At 45.4% G+C, this 17,806-nt stretch overlaps 1 pseudogene; it reads left to right on the top strand.

The window, feature by feature from the left end:
• The first annotated feature begins 11,232 nt into the window (after positions 1-11,232).
• On the top strand, positions 11,233-11,350 carry LOC126141550 (5S ribosomal RNA; annotated as a pseudogene).
• Positions 11,351-17,806: the final 6,456 nt, after the last annotated feature.

Below are 17,806 nucleotides of genomic sequence, written 5' to 3'. Positions count from 1 at the left end.
TCATCGGTCCAGCAACTCGTGCAGTGTGCGGTGGTGCCGTCCATGGGGCAACTACACTCGTAAAGGGCCGTTGCGGGGCTAAGAGCTGTAAGACAAAAGGAAGAGTAGCAAAGCTTCTTCCCGTGTGTGTTTGATGCGTAGCTCGTCCATCTGTTGTTTGTAAGTGCACATGAAGCGCTCCACTTCATTATTTGATTGAAGGTGAAAAGTCGATGGTGATGGTAATGTGACGAATGCCGTTGGTTACACAAAACTTATCAAACTATGTAGACACAAATTATGTCGGTGCCAGTCACTAGTATATCAGCAAGACCTTCAGTGCAAAATATCGACTGCAAAGAGTGGAGTGTGCAATGTGTTGACGTTGAATCTATGAACATGACAAAAGGAATCTCGTTGTATGTGCCGACGACAATCGGCCAACGAATGTCACAGTAGGGCCCAACAAAGCCCAAATGAACACACTGCCAAGGCCCCTAGATTTGGCCAATCAAAGGAAAGTTGTTGAGAGACTGTCTGGTGTTCTGCACATGCATGGCACTGTTCCATCACGTGTTGCTATTTGAGCGTCCATGGCGAACGAAATGTTTTATCAGGACCATTCAATAAATGTTTCTGGAGAGCCTTGGGATCACCACACATGATTGTTTTCGTCCAGAGCATAGAAAAGTAACACCTTGAAGAACTGACAAGTATTGCCGACGTTCAAATGATCGGCTGGCCTCCGAATGCTTCGTCTCACTCAGCGAGGCTAGCCAGTGACGATGTAGTGCAGCAAAATCTGCCAGTCCAGGTCCACTGCCATTGTCTAAGCCTTCCTCCGGTGATCTAAGGGAAGCTGGTGCAGATAATCTAGCTCCTGTGTATCCATGTGACAACATGATGCTCCTCATGTGTCAAAGTCTGCATCATGTCCCAGGGGAAGATGCGAGAGCATATCGGCATCGGTGTAGTTGGATGAGAGCATGTATATTATTTTGTACTGATACCGCGAGAGAAAAGCATCGTTGCAATTTTAGTGCAGTGCAGTTTCGAATAGTCTTTGCCGAACTGAAAATTTACGGCATCTGTTGGTGGCCAGTGACTAAGTAGAATTCCCTTCGATACAGGTATCGATGAAATATAGTCACTCAATAAATGATAGCATGAGCCTCCTTGTCTATCTGCGATTAATTGGTCTGAGCCTTGTTGGGAAGTTTGGGTGCGAAAGCTATTGGTCTGTCTGCAGAACAAATTCCGTGCGAGAGGACCGCGCCAATGGCACACGAAAAGCACATTCATTCGTCGCAGACAATGTGACGGCGCCGCGATTTGAACTGCCTGAGGAGTATAGCAGATGTAGTAGGTCAGTTTCCCTAGTACTGATTGCAACTCAGAGAGATTTCGTGGTGGTTTGAGGTAACGATTAGCCTGCAAGTATTACTGAATCGGATGAATACCTTTCGAATTGATCACGTAACCTAAATCTGGAAGAACACACATTGCTCCTTGTTACATTTGAGACCTGCCTCTGACAAATCTTTAAACCCGTTATGCAGGTTACTGAGGTGCTCTCCTGCCTAATACCGAAATGTCATCCAAGTAACTTGTACATAAAGGTACAGATACAGTTAATTCTTCCACATAGCACTGAAAGATCAGCAGTGCAGATGCTCTTCCGACAGCGTAGAAATTTGCAAAGTGTTAAACACAAACACTTCCTGTGATTGCTCTAATGAAATCTGTAGCTAGGCATCGCGCAAAATCCATCTTGGAGAAGCAGCGACCTGTTCCTAGGCGGTACATAAGCTTATCAGGTCACGGCAGTCTGAATGAATTAAATACTGCGTGAGGATTCACTGTCACTACAAAGTCTGCGCAGATTATCAATTTCCCTGGAGGTTTCTTCACGGGAACTAAGGGGGATGCCCAAAAACTGTCTGTGATGGGTGCAATGACGCCATTTTCCTGCCACTGTGCTGTTTTCTTAGCAACATGTTCACGGAGCGCGTATGGTACAGTGAGAGCTCTTCAAAATAGGGGCTGTGCATTGTCTTCCATCGTCACATGAGCAACAAGATTGGTAGCTTCGTACATGAAGGCACAGATGCAGTTAGTTTTTCCAGATAGAGTTGAAGGATCGTTGGTGCAGATGCGCTACCGAAAGGCAAGAGTGAGAATTTGTAGAGTGCCGTGCATGTGTTAGTCACATACACTCAACAACCAAATCTTTAAATTCCTCATGCAACTGAGCGACGCTGTCTCTGGAGGCAAATGAAGTAACTGCTAGCACACAGTCTACAATACAAAACAACAAGTTAAACAGATCAAGGCCAAAAATATTAGCACTGTCCCATGAACACAAAACCTGGAATGACACTGTCTTCTGCAAATTTTGATAGACACCAGGAAGACTACAAATCACTGGAACATCCTGTCCATTGTACGCTGTCAACGTAGTTGTTGACTCCTCTAACTAAGGTATGCCAAGCAGATAGTGATATAGCAAAGACACGGAAGCACCCGTGCTTAACGGACACAGAATCAAAGGTTCAAATTTCTCTGAGCACTATGGGACTTAACATCTGTGGTCATCAGTCCTCTAGAACTTAGAACTACTTAAACCTAAATAACCTAAGAACATCGCACACATCCATGCCCGAGGCAGGATTCGGACCAGCGACCGTAGCGGTCACGCGGTTCCAGACTGTAGCGCCTTGAACCGCACGGCCACACCGGCCGTCTGAAACTGAATACTTTGGCCAGCAGTGAGAAGGTACACTAAAACTCTATTGGAGCGGCGTTGCACTGAAGAAACTACTGATTCTCCGTATTGCACCGTTTCACTGTTATGTTCTAAGTAGCTTCTAAGCTCGGCTCACAATGAACAACAAGCATTTGAAAGTTCGAGCTACATGGGTGTTTGTTCTGAGCGGAACTCTCTGTCCACTGTCGACAAACAGCTAGAATGTGCCCCCTCTTATTGCATGCAAAAGAAGTCGCTTAATATGAAGGACATCGGTCACATTTGTGAGATTCGAAACAGCGCGGGCAAGATTTCACGACGACAGATGTCCCGTCAGGTTATTTACGTGGCGAGCTGTGGCCTATCCGACTGGGCCGCTCTCTGTTTGCCTTCGACGTGGGCTGCTTACGTTGCCGCGCAATGTTATTTCCTGGGGCTGTAGCACAAATGTTCCCTGCTTTAAAACTACCAACTGCACTGTCACGCGAATCTTGAAAGTGTATAACCTACGAAACCTGTTGCATCGAGCAGTCAGGGTATTTTAATATTCGTTCACGGATTCTACTATCATCAATGTGTTAACTAATAGCGTCACGAATCGTCAAGTCACTGTAGTATTTTCCACATTCACACCTAAATTTTCACTGCATTGTGAGTCCCTGCAAATCTGTTACGCATTGACTGTCCGTTTGACGTTGTTGTTTCACGAGCCTAAAGAATTTAAATCTGGCAGCCGCCTCTTTGATCTTATCGTCGTAAAATTTGTTCCTCGTTGAGTCAGCTCCTCATGGCTAACTAGTTCTCACCTCTTAGTAGGAAATAACTTAATGCGAATACAATAAACGGCGACACCAACGACGGACGGAAAAAAGACTGCTCCAAGTACCTTGAATTTGGTGAGTGGCCAATGTGCTTAATGAACAGGCAAATATTCCGACCAGACTTGATTTTCTTCTTCAAACTGTCGAAATGGAGGAAGCAGCGAAGGCCGTGCGGCTTGTGGCTGCGCAGTGGGTGATCGACGTTGATTGTATATCTCACGTTCTTCCATCTGCGTTTGGATGAACGCCTTCGTCACTACCGTAAGCTTCTTCATTGACCGCATCCATAACTGAAGGAACTGACATAGATCGGTCGGTGGCGCCGCTAATTGTAAGAGCGGCATATGAGGGGTTCGGAACGATGGATTTGACATGATAAACGAATGATAATACAAGCACACAAGAAATCCAAAAACTAACATATGCACTAAAGCAGCATAGCAAGTAAATAGCAATCACGAAGAGCACAAACCTGTAACAGAAAATGTCCACAAGCACCAAAGTTAACTAACAAGCAAGCAAATTATAGCAAAGTGAAATTCTCGTTGCCAAATGATGTGTATGGGTCGTCTGGGAGAACAGCTTGCATGCATAGTAGTATTAGTTTTAGATGCTCCGAAGTGGATGAAGGAACTGTGACAGTGCAAACAAATTAGTCACACACGCACATTTACACTCTATTCAGCTCCGATACTTAACTAAATGTGTGCAGCAACTCGTTGGATGTGCTTACGGACAGATAAAACTATTCAGTAGGCTGTCACGGCATGTGTTACTGAATAAAATGTCAACAAGACAATGTCCGTCCTGGGTGCCACACTGTCAATCGCTGTAGTAAACAATTGTCCCTATGCATAGCTTATGAGCGACTCCACTTGTAGACTAGTTCTCGCAGGCTGGTCTTCACCAAGAACTAGAGGTACGAACAGCAACCCAGGAAATCCGTACTAGAACTGTCGTTGGTCAACACCGAACACGATCCCTGTTTCAGTCTGTGGATGCCACCTGTCACGACGCGGAAATCCACCTCATTGGCGGTGACGCGAAGATTACTGATTGGGCCTCGCTTGTGGTTGGCGGCGAACTTCGAAGCGCCTCCCGTGACGCCACTCGGAAACTGTTTCAGCGCACCAATTCTGGTTGCGTCCATTGGCGAGGACACAGCAGCCTTAAACTAGTCACCATGGATAACTGCAACTTTTAGCTTTCTCCAGTCAGCAGCTACTTCTCACTGCGTCAGCACAATACAGGCACAATCCCTGACTATATCAAACTGCCATATAACTTGACGTTAACCATAATAGTCAGGACTAGCTGAGAAGAAACAGACCACAGCATGAGATGAAGTTACTTGACTCTGGAACTATTTTAGCTGCGGTGGACGCAAAGTATAAACTTGAAACATGTAAGCTTGCTTCAACATCTGCTCTACAAAGTTGTCACTCTAGAATAAAGATCACTAAATGTCAAAACCTTCACAGCAAAATAGAATACACAACTGGAAACTGCTATACAGATATCTAAACAGCTACAATTCACTAGAGAGTCACGTCACTTAAATGTCAATGAGTCAATAGTCCAAAATTACACAACTACTTCGAAGATATTATTAATTGGTACTGAACGCAGGAACACACACTCACACACACACACACACACACATATATATATATATATATATATATATATATATATATATATATATATATATACTCCTGGAAATGGAAAAAAGAACACATTGACACCGGTGTGTCAGACCCACCATACTTGCTCCGGACACTGCGAGAAGGCTGTACAAGCAATGATCACACGCACGGCACAGCGGACACACCAGGAACCACGGTGTTGGCCGTCGAATGGCGCTAGCTGCGCAGCATTTGTGCACCGCCGCCGTCAGTGTCAGCCAGTTTGCCGTGGCATACGTAGCTCCATCGCAGTCTTTAACACTGGTAGCATGCCGCGACAGCGTGGACGTGAACCGTATGTGCAGTTGACGGACTTTGAGCGAGGGCGTATAGTGGGCATGCGGGAGGCCCGGTGGACGTACCGCCGAATTGCTCAACACGTGGGGCGTGAGGTCTCCACAGTACATCGATGTTGTCGCCAGTGGTCGGCGGAAGGTGCACGTGCCCGTCGACCTGGGACCGGACCGCAGCGACGCACGGATGCACGCCAAGACCGTAGGATCCTACGCAGTGCCGTAGGGGACCGCACTGCCACTTCCCAGCAAATTAGGGACACTGTTGCTCCTGGGGTATCGGCGAGGACCATTCGCAACCGTCTCCATGAAGCTGGGCTACGGTCCCGCACACCGTTAGGCCGTCTTCCGCTCACGCCCCAACATCGTGCAGCCCGCCTCCAGTGGTGTCGCGACAGGCGTGAATGGAGGGACGAATGGAGACGTGTCGTCTTCAGCGATGAGAGTCGCTTCTGCCTTGGTGCCAATGATGGTCGTATGCATGTTTGGCGCCGTGCAGGTGGGCGCCACAATCAGGACTGCATACGACCGAGGCACACAGGGCCAACACCCGGCATCATGGTGTGGGGAGCGATCTCCTACACTGGCCGTACACCTCTGGTGATCGTCGAGGGGACACTGAATAGTGCACGGTACATCGAAACCGTCATCGAAACCATCGTTCTACCATTCCTAGACCGGCAAGGGAACTTGCTGTTCCAACAGGACAATGCACGTCCGCATGTATCCCGTGCCACCCAACGTGCTCTAGAAGGTGTAAGTCAACTACCCTGGCCAGCAAGATCTCCGGATCTGTCCCCCACTGAGCATGTTTGGGACTGGATGAAGCGTCGTCTCACGCGGTCTGCACGTCCAGCACGAACGCTGGTCCAACTGAGGCGCCAGCTGGAAATGGCATGGCAAGCCGTTCCAAAGGACTACTTCCAGCATTTCTACGATCGTCTCCATGGGAGAATAGCAGCCTGCATTGCTGCGAAAGGTGGATATACACTGTACTAGTGGCGACATTGTGCATGATCTGTTGCCTTGTGGTTCTGTCAGTGTGATCATGTGATGTATCTGACCCTAGGAATGTGTCAATAAAGTTTCCCCTTCCTGGGACAATGAATTCACGGTGTTCTTATTTCAATTTCCAGGAGTGTAAATATAAACGTCCCTCGCCCCATCACTGCCCCAACGTGATACGCACACGTGTCGAATAGGTCTTGCTGTATGTCTCCACCTCACGTCAGAGGCATTCACACGTAAGCTTCACTTCGGAGCACACACACGTCACCTGCAATTTAGACACACAGTAAGCATGGCGGAATAGTATTCGTTTGAAGAGCAACGATATACTGTTTGCTTATGGACTAGCCGACGGCAATGGCGCGTGAGCTCGACGGTTTTATCAGGAACGGTAAACAGCAAGACGCCACCCACATCCGCAAACGTTTACAGCGACTTGGCAAAAGAGGCTCGTTAGCGGGATATCATGAGGATGCTGGAAGACCTCGAACACGACGGGACGCTGCGTTTGAAGAGAGTGTTCTCAAGTGCTTCGAGGAAGCACCTACGACAAGTTCAAATGGCTCTGAGCACTATGAGACTCTTCTTCTGAGATCATCAGTCCCCTAGAACTTAGAACTACTTAAACCTAACTAACCTAAGGACGTCACACACAGCCATGCCCGAGGCAGGATTCGAACCTGCGACTGTAGCGGTCGTGCGGTTCCACACTGTAGCGCCTAGAACCACTCGGCCAGCCCGGCCGGCTACGACAAGTACTTGAGCGGTTAAATATTATAAGGGGGTCAATCATTGGTTGGTCTTGGAGGTTTTGAGGTATGTCGGCCAGCATCCATTTAGCTTCCATCCTGCCCAAGACTTATATCCTGCAGCGGACTATGAACACAGGCTAGGGTTTTGCCGGTGGTTTCTGCGACGTGTTGCACTGGATCCGATATCCCCGCAATCGTGTAGGTTACCGACTTGTGAACCTTCCATCGGGATAGCCTATACAGCACTCGAAAGTTTCATTACCGGACAAGGGGAAATCCTCACATCACGTACGTCCACGGACATTGGGAACGATTTTCGCTCAACATTTGGGCTGGCATTATGGGTGGCCATCTGATTGGGACGGTCTGTCTACCTCCTCGAGTTACGGGGCAAATTGCCTCCACTTTTTGTAAGAAACTGTACGTGGCCTGTTGCAAGATGTTCCCCGGGACGTAAGCATACGCATGTGGTTGCACGATGTTGGGGCGTCCGCAATTAACAGTTGTGCTATGCGCGGATATTTAAATGAATTCTTGGACAGCCGGGAAATTTGCAGATGTGCTCGTAGGACATAGCCCTCGCGATCACCAAACAACACGCCACCAGACTTTTTCCTGTAAGTATTCTTCAAGGTTCTAGTTCCCCCACCCGGAGACGTACCATCTAGAAACGAAGAGGAATTAATGGATGGCATTCAACACGCCGCCAATCACATCGGGGCAATACCGGGAATCTTTGAAAGAGTGCAGCAAAACACTTTTCGACGTTAACAAGCTTGTGTTGCGTCACAGGGTCGCCAGTTCCAGAACCGGCTTGAAGCAAACAATGTCGTAACTACAAAAAAGGACCTTTACAGGGCCGACACAAACTGCAGAAGACTTTCTGCACGCGAACTAACAGCTGTTGACGGGTTTGTTTCCGGTGCCAATTCTCGTGCAACTATAATGGATGTGTTGCGAGCCCAGCGGATTCGTGCCCAGGTCCCCAGAGTGGAAGGCTGGCGTGCAACCACCGAGAGTGTGAGTTGCATTGGATACATCGAGATCTCCGGCAGGCAAAGCAATAGCGGTCATGTGTTGTCCAGAGCATCTGGCAATCCCACGGCCAATCGGAGCGCGTGGCGCCAAGTTTCCGTAGTTTAAAAATTGTGCGTTGTTGACCTACACTAGATTAGCAGTTTTGATTCCTACTAGCATCAGCTATCCAGGGTTAAAATTTAGTGACAATTTTTCTCCACAGAACTGTTCGGACTACTCTGGTATTAGGTTTTTCCGTGCCTCCAAGTACTTGTGGCAAGGACATGCTACTAACGCTTATTTTCTCATGCACACCAAGTCAGGTCTCTAAGTGTGAATGTGTGCATGCGAAATTTTTGTCTATACTGCAGGCACAGTCCACTTAGTGGCTATGACCGTGCAGAAAACATCAGGTGGTAGTTAAGTCTGTGACGTGTTTGTGGGAAGACCGTTCGATGCAGAGAGAAAGCAACCAACACACTGATATATGTATATATAAAGCTACCAAATATAAAGATGTCTGCGCATACACCCATTACACGATGCATATATACCCTGAACGAAAAAATCGCATCACCGAAACATAATTAATGAGGAGTAATCAAATGCCTGGAATTAACTGTGTAGGTACCACACCTAAGTGTTTAACATTGCTGGGTCACATTTTAATGTATGTACTAACACATTTTTGGAATACATTTGTCTGTGACTAACAGCGGGATCAGAGGTTAATGTAAGTATGCAATAAGTCATTTCAAACGTGAAATGCTGGTAGCTTAGTAGCTGGTGTAACCGCCAGAATGTTGAATGCAAGCATACCAATGTACAGGCATTATGTTGTACAGCTGCTGGTAGTCTGTTTATGGGATGGTATTCCATGCCTGTTACATTTGGTCGCTCAATACAGGGGCAGTTAAAGCTGTCTGTGGATGGTGCTGTAGTCCGATGATGTCCAGTATGTGCTCGAATGGAAATCTATCTGGTCATCGTGCAGGATGGGACGACACGTAAACAGTCTGTCGAGCAGGCTGGGTTAAAACAGCGGTGTATAGGCTGCTGTAATCCTGTTGGAATAAACTCCCTCAAATGTTGTTCATAAATGGCAGCACAACAGGTCGAATCACCATACTGATTTACAGTACGAGAGTGTTCCAGCTGTCATACGCAATCATACCCCATACCGTAGCCCGAGGTGGAGGTCCAGTGTGTCTAACATTGAGACAGGTTGTTTGCATGCCCTCAACTGACCTCCGTCTAACCATCATACGCCCACAACTGGTGTCAAGGCAGAGCCAGCTTTCATCAGGAAACACATTAGACATCCACCCTGCCCTCCAGTGAGCTTTGGCTAGACACCACTGATGTCGGAAATGGCTGTGGTTTGCGGTTAGTGGAATGGACGATGCTAAGCGTCTGGCTCGGTACTCTCATTAAAGTAACCGATCTGTAACAGTCCTCTGTCTCACTGTGGTGCAGCCATACGTCAAAAACGACGGTAATTCCTCATGGTGGTGCCATGTGGCCGTCTGTAAACTGGTTTTCTTGCAACAGAGCATACTGCTGATCACCGCGGACAGCAGTCGTATGCAGTAGCTGCATTCCTGCCAAGTCTTTCCACAGTATCGCAGAAGAGACCGCCAACTTTTCGTCACCCTATCACACGAGCTCATTCAAACTAGGTGATTTGTTGATTCAGGCGCCTTTGTCGCTTTAAAGGCATTCTTGACTAACATCTATTCACCACGTCGAATTTCGAAGGTAATTAACGGTCACGACCCATACAGCGCGTATCTCAAGCAAATCTGATTTCCATCCTCATAGTGCGCTGCTGGCTCACTCTTATGCGACTGGAGCATCTTTCAGGTGTAGAAAACTGCCTGCCAACTCTCGTTGATTTCAAATAACTCCTTTTTGGTGCTGCAATTTTTTTCCACCAGTGTATATACCCCACTCGTTAAGAGAGGAACGCCAGAGAAACATTAAATTAAAGGCTTCTTACCTATAGAAACCACTGCTACAGGCGTTAGGAGCTTCTGTGGAATGCTTCGTTGTATGTTTTCTGATCGGTTCTCATTTTTCAACATCTTCTGTAGTACCAAATTTTATACACTTTATTTGTCTTCTTCTGGTTTTTCCACAGTCCACCAAGCGGTTCTAGGCGCTTCAGTCCGGAACCGCGTGACTGCTACGGTCGCAGGTTCGAATCCTGCCTCGGGCATGGATGTGTGTGATGTCCTTAGATTAGTTAGGTTTAAGTAGTTCTAAGTTCTAGGGGACTGACGACCTCAGATGTGAAGTCCCATAGTGCTCAGAGCCTTTTGAACCATTTTTCCACAGTCCATGATTAATTCAAAGCGATGCCGGACGTACATTCTCAGTAATTTCTTTCTTTACTGGAGGTCTGTATTTTGTACTACAACGCGTCATTCGGTGAGGATGAACTTCTTCTTTCGTCTTTCAAATGTAATTTTCATTCCTACGTAGCAGAATCCCTTCAGTTTAGTTACTAGCTTCATCCTAAGTTTGTCGCTAATCTCATTTCTGCTGCTTCTCGACACTTTTGTCTTTGTTTCGTTCATACTCAGTCCGTAGTATCTCTACGTTATGGTCGCCTAATAGTCTTTGCGCCCAATACGAGGCAGCTATGTTGTTAACGATACAACTGGAACTTCTCATGCGAAATGTAAATTTCTCCCTTTTATACGAGTTATTCTCGAACATAGAAAAAAACAGGACCATACACGCGTTTTCATATCGCTAAATTATCGTTACTGGCTGTGAAAATCCTACACTGGAATACGGCATAGGCTATATTTCCTCTAAGATCTGTCTCATCAGGTAGAAAAATATATTTTCTCATATGTCATGTCCTGCATCAGAGGACTAGATTATTAAACTTATTTATCGCTCATGTTGGAGAGCTAAGAGAGTGCCAACGGCCTTGCCGCAGTGGTGACAACGGTTCCCGTCAGATCACAGAAGTTAAGCGCTGTCGGGCTGGGCTAGCACTGGGATGGGTGATCAACAGGGTTGCCGAGCGCTGTTGGCAAGCGGGGTGCACTCAGCGCTTGTGAGGCAAACTGAGGAGCTACTTCATTGAAAAGTAGCAGCTCCGGTCCCGGAAACTGACATACCGCCCGGAGAGCGGTGTGCTGCCCACATGCCCCTCCGTATCCGCATCCAGTGACGCCTATGGGCTGTGAATGACACGGCGGCCGGTCAGTACCGTTGGGTGTTCAAGGCCTGTTGGGGAAGAGTCTAGTTTTTAGTGTGGAGAGCTAACATCTATCACAGTCACAGGTCGCCCCCTCACTTTCAGACTCTCTCTTAAGGTAACAGCACAGAGAGGTTGTAAATTATAAGGTGAAAGGGTCCTGTAGCCACCTTTCATTAGTCCGGTAGCCCAATTTCACAAGTATTTCTCTTTCTTTTCATTGTTTCTATTTTCTCTTTACTCTCATAGTGGCGTGATTGAATGAATGTGGTTGTGTGTCACGTTGCTAGACGGTGGCGTAGTCTGCTGCAGAAAGTCTGCGATAGTCGTACAGATTCAGCAGCCCTGGTATAGAATAGCCAACTCTCGTAGTGGTCAAGTAGGCAAAGAGGTTTTCCCTACTTGTGAGAAATCCTCCTGCGTTAGGTTGGTGGCGCAAATGGTATCTTTGGGCTTTCCGGTCCACGCGGAGCGTGGTGGAGGAGGCTGGAGAGGAAAAAGGGGGCAGTCTGCCACCGGTACGGGAAGCGTCCACAGCTGTGCTCCAGTCGAAGAAGGCTGAGTTAGACTGACCGCGTGGCGCGTTGTTACTTGGCGAGGGGAGAGCTGTTAGCTTTTGGTCTCGCTTTTGAAATCTGGAAGATTGCTTTGGCTTGTCGCAGCAACGAATGCAAAACTTTGGCAGATTTTTCTTTCAGACAATTTCTGTAGCAGACCTGGATCCACCGGAAGAGCGCCACACAAAGGTGTCGATAAGAAGTGAGCACTCGCTTCTGTATGAATGTCTGTTTGCCTTCAGCTGTGCCTGCATAAGCTTTCACCTTTCTAAATATTTAGAGCCTTGGCTTCTCGTAAATTTTCCTTTCTTTATGTGTCTTTCGTCCGTGGGGAGCCAACCACGTGGTAGAACATTATAATTGTTGGGCTACCGTCATCACTAACTGTCAGATCGCATGTTTGTTTTAGATCATGCTAACACGATTGTGTGATGTGATATTGCTGGAATTTGGCACTATACCTAGAAATTGTGTCTCCACAAACCACGTGTTATCAGGAATCGTGTACATGCCTCACACCCTTATCTTAAGAATAAATGATTTTATCTACAATTTTCTCTTGTGTTCCGAGATTACGTTTTTGCACCTAAGTCACTCACCTCGTAGCTTTCCCGTTAGCACATCCAATGCGTTTCCCTACGCACAGGTCCAGTGATTAGTCTCCTCTTCTATTTTATAACAAATGCTTTAGATTAAGTCATATTTTCAGGTGTGTTGCTGGGAGCTGATCTTATGCAGTGCTCATGGATTTTCTATTTTATTTTAATTGTTTGATTGTCGTGAACAGTGCACAGGCAATACTATTAATTACATCGTATCCGCCGTGAGCGACCTCACAACGTATGCAATTTTGTGAGTTTTTGGTCTGTGATCAAATTAATTTATTTTCCGACTCGACCAGACCTTCGATTAGTTGTATGGTTAGAGTCGGTGGCGACCCTAATCTTCAATAACCTTCTCAAGTTAACTTCACAAGCAATAAGCATTTACATTCCCAATAATAACGTAATAACCCGTAGTAACCGGTGAGTTACAAAGGTTTATACTATGTATCACTCTATAAATTCGGTAATACAGCTGATTTTATTATGATACTCGTCTCTCCGTGTGTAGGCGACAGATTCAATTATCGTTAAAAGATATCGCCCCAACTAAAAAAAACGCCAAGTGAAGAATTATACGTTTGGTGCCCTAGCCATCGCCCCCACTTACCATGCAGCATATCACTGATATCAAATTGATAGCCTGATTAATTAAATTGAACATGAGAGTCAGTTTGCATGGAGAGAAATTTTGCTTTTTCAGTAATCGGATTACTCTCACCAAATATTTCACATGGGAACCCCTGGAGAGAAGACGATGTTCTTTTCGAGGAACACTATTGAGAACTGATATTTGAAATTGACCACAGAAGGATTCTACCACCAGCAACATACATTTTACATAAGGAGCATTCGACTAACAAACACAATCACAACAACAGTTATAACGCCACCCTGCATCGAAAGCAGTCTTGGTCGTACAGGCACACATATGTGTAGCTCATACTGTTACAGTTTCTGGTAGAAAAGCTGTCTGCCTTTTGGAATCAAGTCTCTCCACTCAACCACATACTTGCACCTACTGTACCACACTTCATTCTATTCCCTAGTGATTACAGTCATTATACTATGGGGAACAAGGATCAGGGGTGTAGTCATGATGTATACCCAAGTGGGGAGCCCCATCTCCCACAAAATGATTAAATAAATAGGATGTATCAATGTACTATTGACTTTCATTTAAATTTCATGTCACGGAATCCTTCCTCTCCAGTACAGACTGAATCTTTTTCCAAGCAATTTTTTCTGTTATGTGTGGAGAGGGATGAGGGTGGAGGGTAGGTGTGTGTGATGCCCTCCGGTGATGGCACCATGCACTAGCTCAGTCGATCACTGAAAGTTAAAGTGAGCACACATATGAAAATTTTCCAGTCAGACGACACCTCCTATATTCAGCAGTGTAATTATGTAGTTAGGACATGTAGTTGCTGGATTAGAGCTTCTAACACCAAATAAAAGTGAGATCCAGCCCCCGCGAAATGAATTTTAAAAATTAACAGCACATCCTATGCTATAAGGGCGATGTACTTGAGGATAATTTTATGGAAATGGAAGAGGATGTAGATGAAGATGAAATGGGAGATATGATACTGCGTGAAGAGTTTGACAGAGCACTGAAAGACCTGAGTCGAAACAAGGCCCCGGGAGTAGACAACATTCCATTAGAACTACTGACAGCCTTGGGAGAGCCAGTCCTGACAAAACTCTACCATCTTGTAAGGAAGATGTACGAGACAGGCGAAATACCCTCAGACGTCAAGAAGAATATAATAATTCCAATCCCAAAGAAAGCGGGTGTTGACAGATGTGAAAATTACCGAACTATCAATTTAATAAGTCACGGCTGCAAAATACTAACGCAAATTCTTTACAGACGAATGGAAAAACTAATAGAAGCCGACCTTGGGTAAGATCAGTTTGGATTCCGTAGAAATATTGGAACACGTGAGGCAATACTGACCCTACGACTTATCTTAGAAGCTAGATTAAGGAAAAGCAAACCTACGTTTCTAGCATTTGTAGACATGGAGAAAGCTTTTGACAATGCTGACTGGAATACTTTCTTTCAAATTCTGAAGGTGGCAGGGGTAAAATACAGGGAGCGAAAGGCTATTTACAATTTGTACAGAAACCAGACGGCAGTTATAAGAGTCGAGGGACATGAAAGGGAAGCAGTGATTGGAAAGGGAGTAAGACAGGTTTGTAGCCTCTCCCGGATGTTATTCAATCTGTATATTGAGCAAGCAGTGAAGGAAACAAAAGAAAAATTCGGAGTAGGTATTAAAATCCATGGAGAAGAAATAAAAACTTTGAGGTTTGCCGATGACATTGTAATTCTGTCAGAGACAGCAAAGTACTTGGAAGAGTAGTTGAACGGAACGGATAGTGTCTTGAAAGGAGGATATAAGATGAACATCAACAAAAGCAAAACGAGGATAATGGCATGTAGTCGATTTAAGTCGGGTGATGCTGAGGGAATTAGATTAGGAAATGAGACACATGAAGTAGTAAAGGAGTTTTGCTATTTGGGGAGCAAAATAACTGACGATGGTCGAAGTAGAGAGGATATAAAATGTAAACTGGCAATGGCAAGGAGGGCGTTTCTGAAGAAGAGAAATTTGTTAACATCGAGCATAGATTTAAGTGTCAGGAAGTCGTTTCTGAAAGTATTTGTATGGAGTGTAGCCATGTATGGAAGTGAAACATGGACGGTAAATAGTTTGGACAAGAAGAGAGTAGAAGCTTTTGAAATGTGGTGCTACAGAAGAATGCTGAAGATTCGATGGGTAGATCACATAACTAATGTGGAGGTATTCAATAGGATTGGGGAGAAGAGCAATTTGTGGTACAACTTGACTAGAAGAAGGGACCGATTGGTAGGACATGTTCTGGGGCATCAAGGGATCACCAATTTAGTATTGGAGGACAGCGTGGAGGGTAAAAATCGTAGAGGGAGACCAAGAGATGAATACACTGAGCAGATTCACAAGAATGTAGGTTGCAGTAGTTACTGGGAGATGAACAAGCTTGCACAGGATAGAGTAGCATGGAGAGCTGCATCAAACCAGTCTCAGGACTGAAGACCACAACAACAACAACAACAACAACATCCTATGCTATATGATGCTATGCTGTCGGGAGAACCTTTCTCTCCAGCATAGCAATCAATTTCCCATTAAATTCTTCAAAATGAATAAATAAATGAATAAACTGTATACTCTAAATTGTTCAAGCAATTATCCGTACATTGCATTCGATTCCCCTAAATGGCCAATGAACTGGGGCTTTTTACAACCATTTTCTGGTAGGGGGAGGAAAGGTTGAGGGTTCTCAGAGGGTGGATTAATTAATTGATAGATTTAATTAGTTAGTCAATCAAATAGATGGCAAATGTTTGTTCGCATCGATTGTGGCGTCGATAGTTCCAATGCCACAACGTAGGTATACGCTCGTAGGTTGTCACTACGAGAACGGACGAACTACGCCGACCACAGCGCCCTCTAGCCGACGCCGTGGAGCTCATCTAGCACCGATCTGCTTTCTGCCAAGTTGATCAACAGCATACGACGAAGCAACTTAGCTTCTACTTCATAAGGGGCTAGCCATTACGGACTTTGCCTCTGTTACTTCGATGATACAGTAGTTTGTCCAACTACTAGTAACTGTTAGCTTTGATACATGGAAAACGGCTTCCCACCTACATGCTCATCTTTACCAAAAGTTACCTATATGTCGTACGTCATTGACTAATATTCTCCATTAAATATGCTCTTACTTTACATGCAGTACCGTAGTGCTTTACCTCTCCTGCTCCTACTCGCTTCCTTCATTCGGCCTATTTTGCAGATCACAGGAGCTGACCCACGCGCCGCCTTCCATGCGGGATACAAAATCGGAGGAGGAGGAGGAGGAGGAGGAGGAGGAGAAGGAGGAGGGGGCAGGGGTGGGGCAACAATAGGTTAAGATCCTGTCAATCAAAAGGACGTGTATTATCCTCAGGATGTTAATTTTCTCAGCAGAACAGTAGGTTCAGGACCTGTGAATCAAAAGGGAAGAACACGTTTATCTCTGAATATATGCTCGCCCCTGATGTAGGCAACTCGCACTGAAACTTCCCGCTAATACCGCCCCTGCCCCACCACTCGCGTGTACGTTATAATCAAGAGCGATGGAAAGTTTGTGAGATGTGAGACTCGGGAGAGACAGGAGAAATTTCAGGTAATACGACATCGGAATAAGTGTGAGATGGACTAGCGTACCAAGGATTCTGTACATACGTAATTATTCGTGTTATCTATATCGATATGGGCAACATTTACGTCTACCCATTATGAGAGACAAGGGTCTTAACAGATGTGTAGACAGACAGTCGGATAAAATGGTTCAAATGGCTTTGAGCACTATGGGACTTAACTGCTGAGGTCATCAGTCCCCTAGAACTTAGAACTACTTAAACCTTACTAACCTAAGGACGTGACACACATCTATGCCCGAGGCAGGATTCGGACCTGCGACCGAAGCGGTCGCGCGGTTCCAGACTGTAGACCCAGAACCGCTCGGGCACTCCGGCCGGCACAGTCGGATGACAAAATAAAACAAATAACATTAATAATTTTTGTTGTGATATATTTAGAGTTTAATAATTTCGGTTATTTTTCCTTTATATGTACTGTGAAACCGGTTTTTCTGAAATTTTATCATTCTCGCTAAACGGAAAGCAACCTATAGTTTTAGATGAATGAATTCGTGAGAATCAAAGTATTTTACATAAATATCAGTATCTTTGGATTGTATTCACTTAGAACATTAACTTATGCACACCTCTAAAGGACTGGAGACCTTAATATGTGACATAAATTTGAACTCGATAAGTCGACCTGTTCCTGACAAAAAGCCGTCTTAACAGTCGGGCAGGCACACAAACAAAGAAATCTTTTTTTCTTGTGATACAGTTACAAATTAACAACTTCCAGATTTTTTCCATTACCTGTACCGTAAGATCTAGCTTCTTGCGAGATTTCGAAATTCTAGGTCAACTGGACGTACCCTATATGTTTTGATGAGTGAGTTATCGATCCTCGAAACATGTGGCATAAGCTGCCGTATGTTTTGACGGCGTTTACGTAGGAGTT

The sequence above is a fragment of the Schistocerca cancellata genome, unplaced genomic scaffold, assembly GCF_023864275.1.
Source record: "Schistocerca cancellata isolate TAMUIC-IGC-003103 unplaced genomic scaffold, iqSchCanc2.1 HiC_scaffold_718, whole genome shotgun sequence".
Taxonomy (NCBI): domain Eukaryota; kingdom Metazoa; phylum Arthropoda; class Insecta; order Orthoptera; family Acrididae; genus Schistocerca; species Schistocerca cancellata.
Note: the sequence above shows the minus strand (reverse complement) of the source record. Positions and strands in the feature narration are given on the sequence as shown.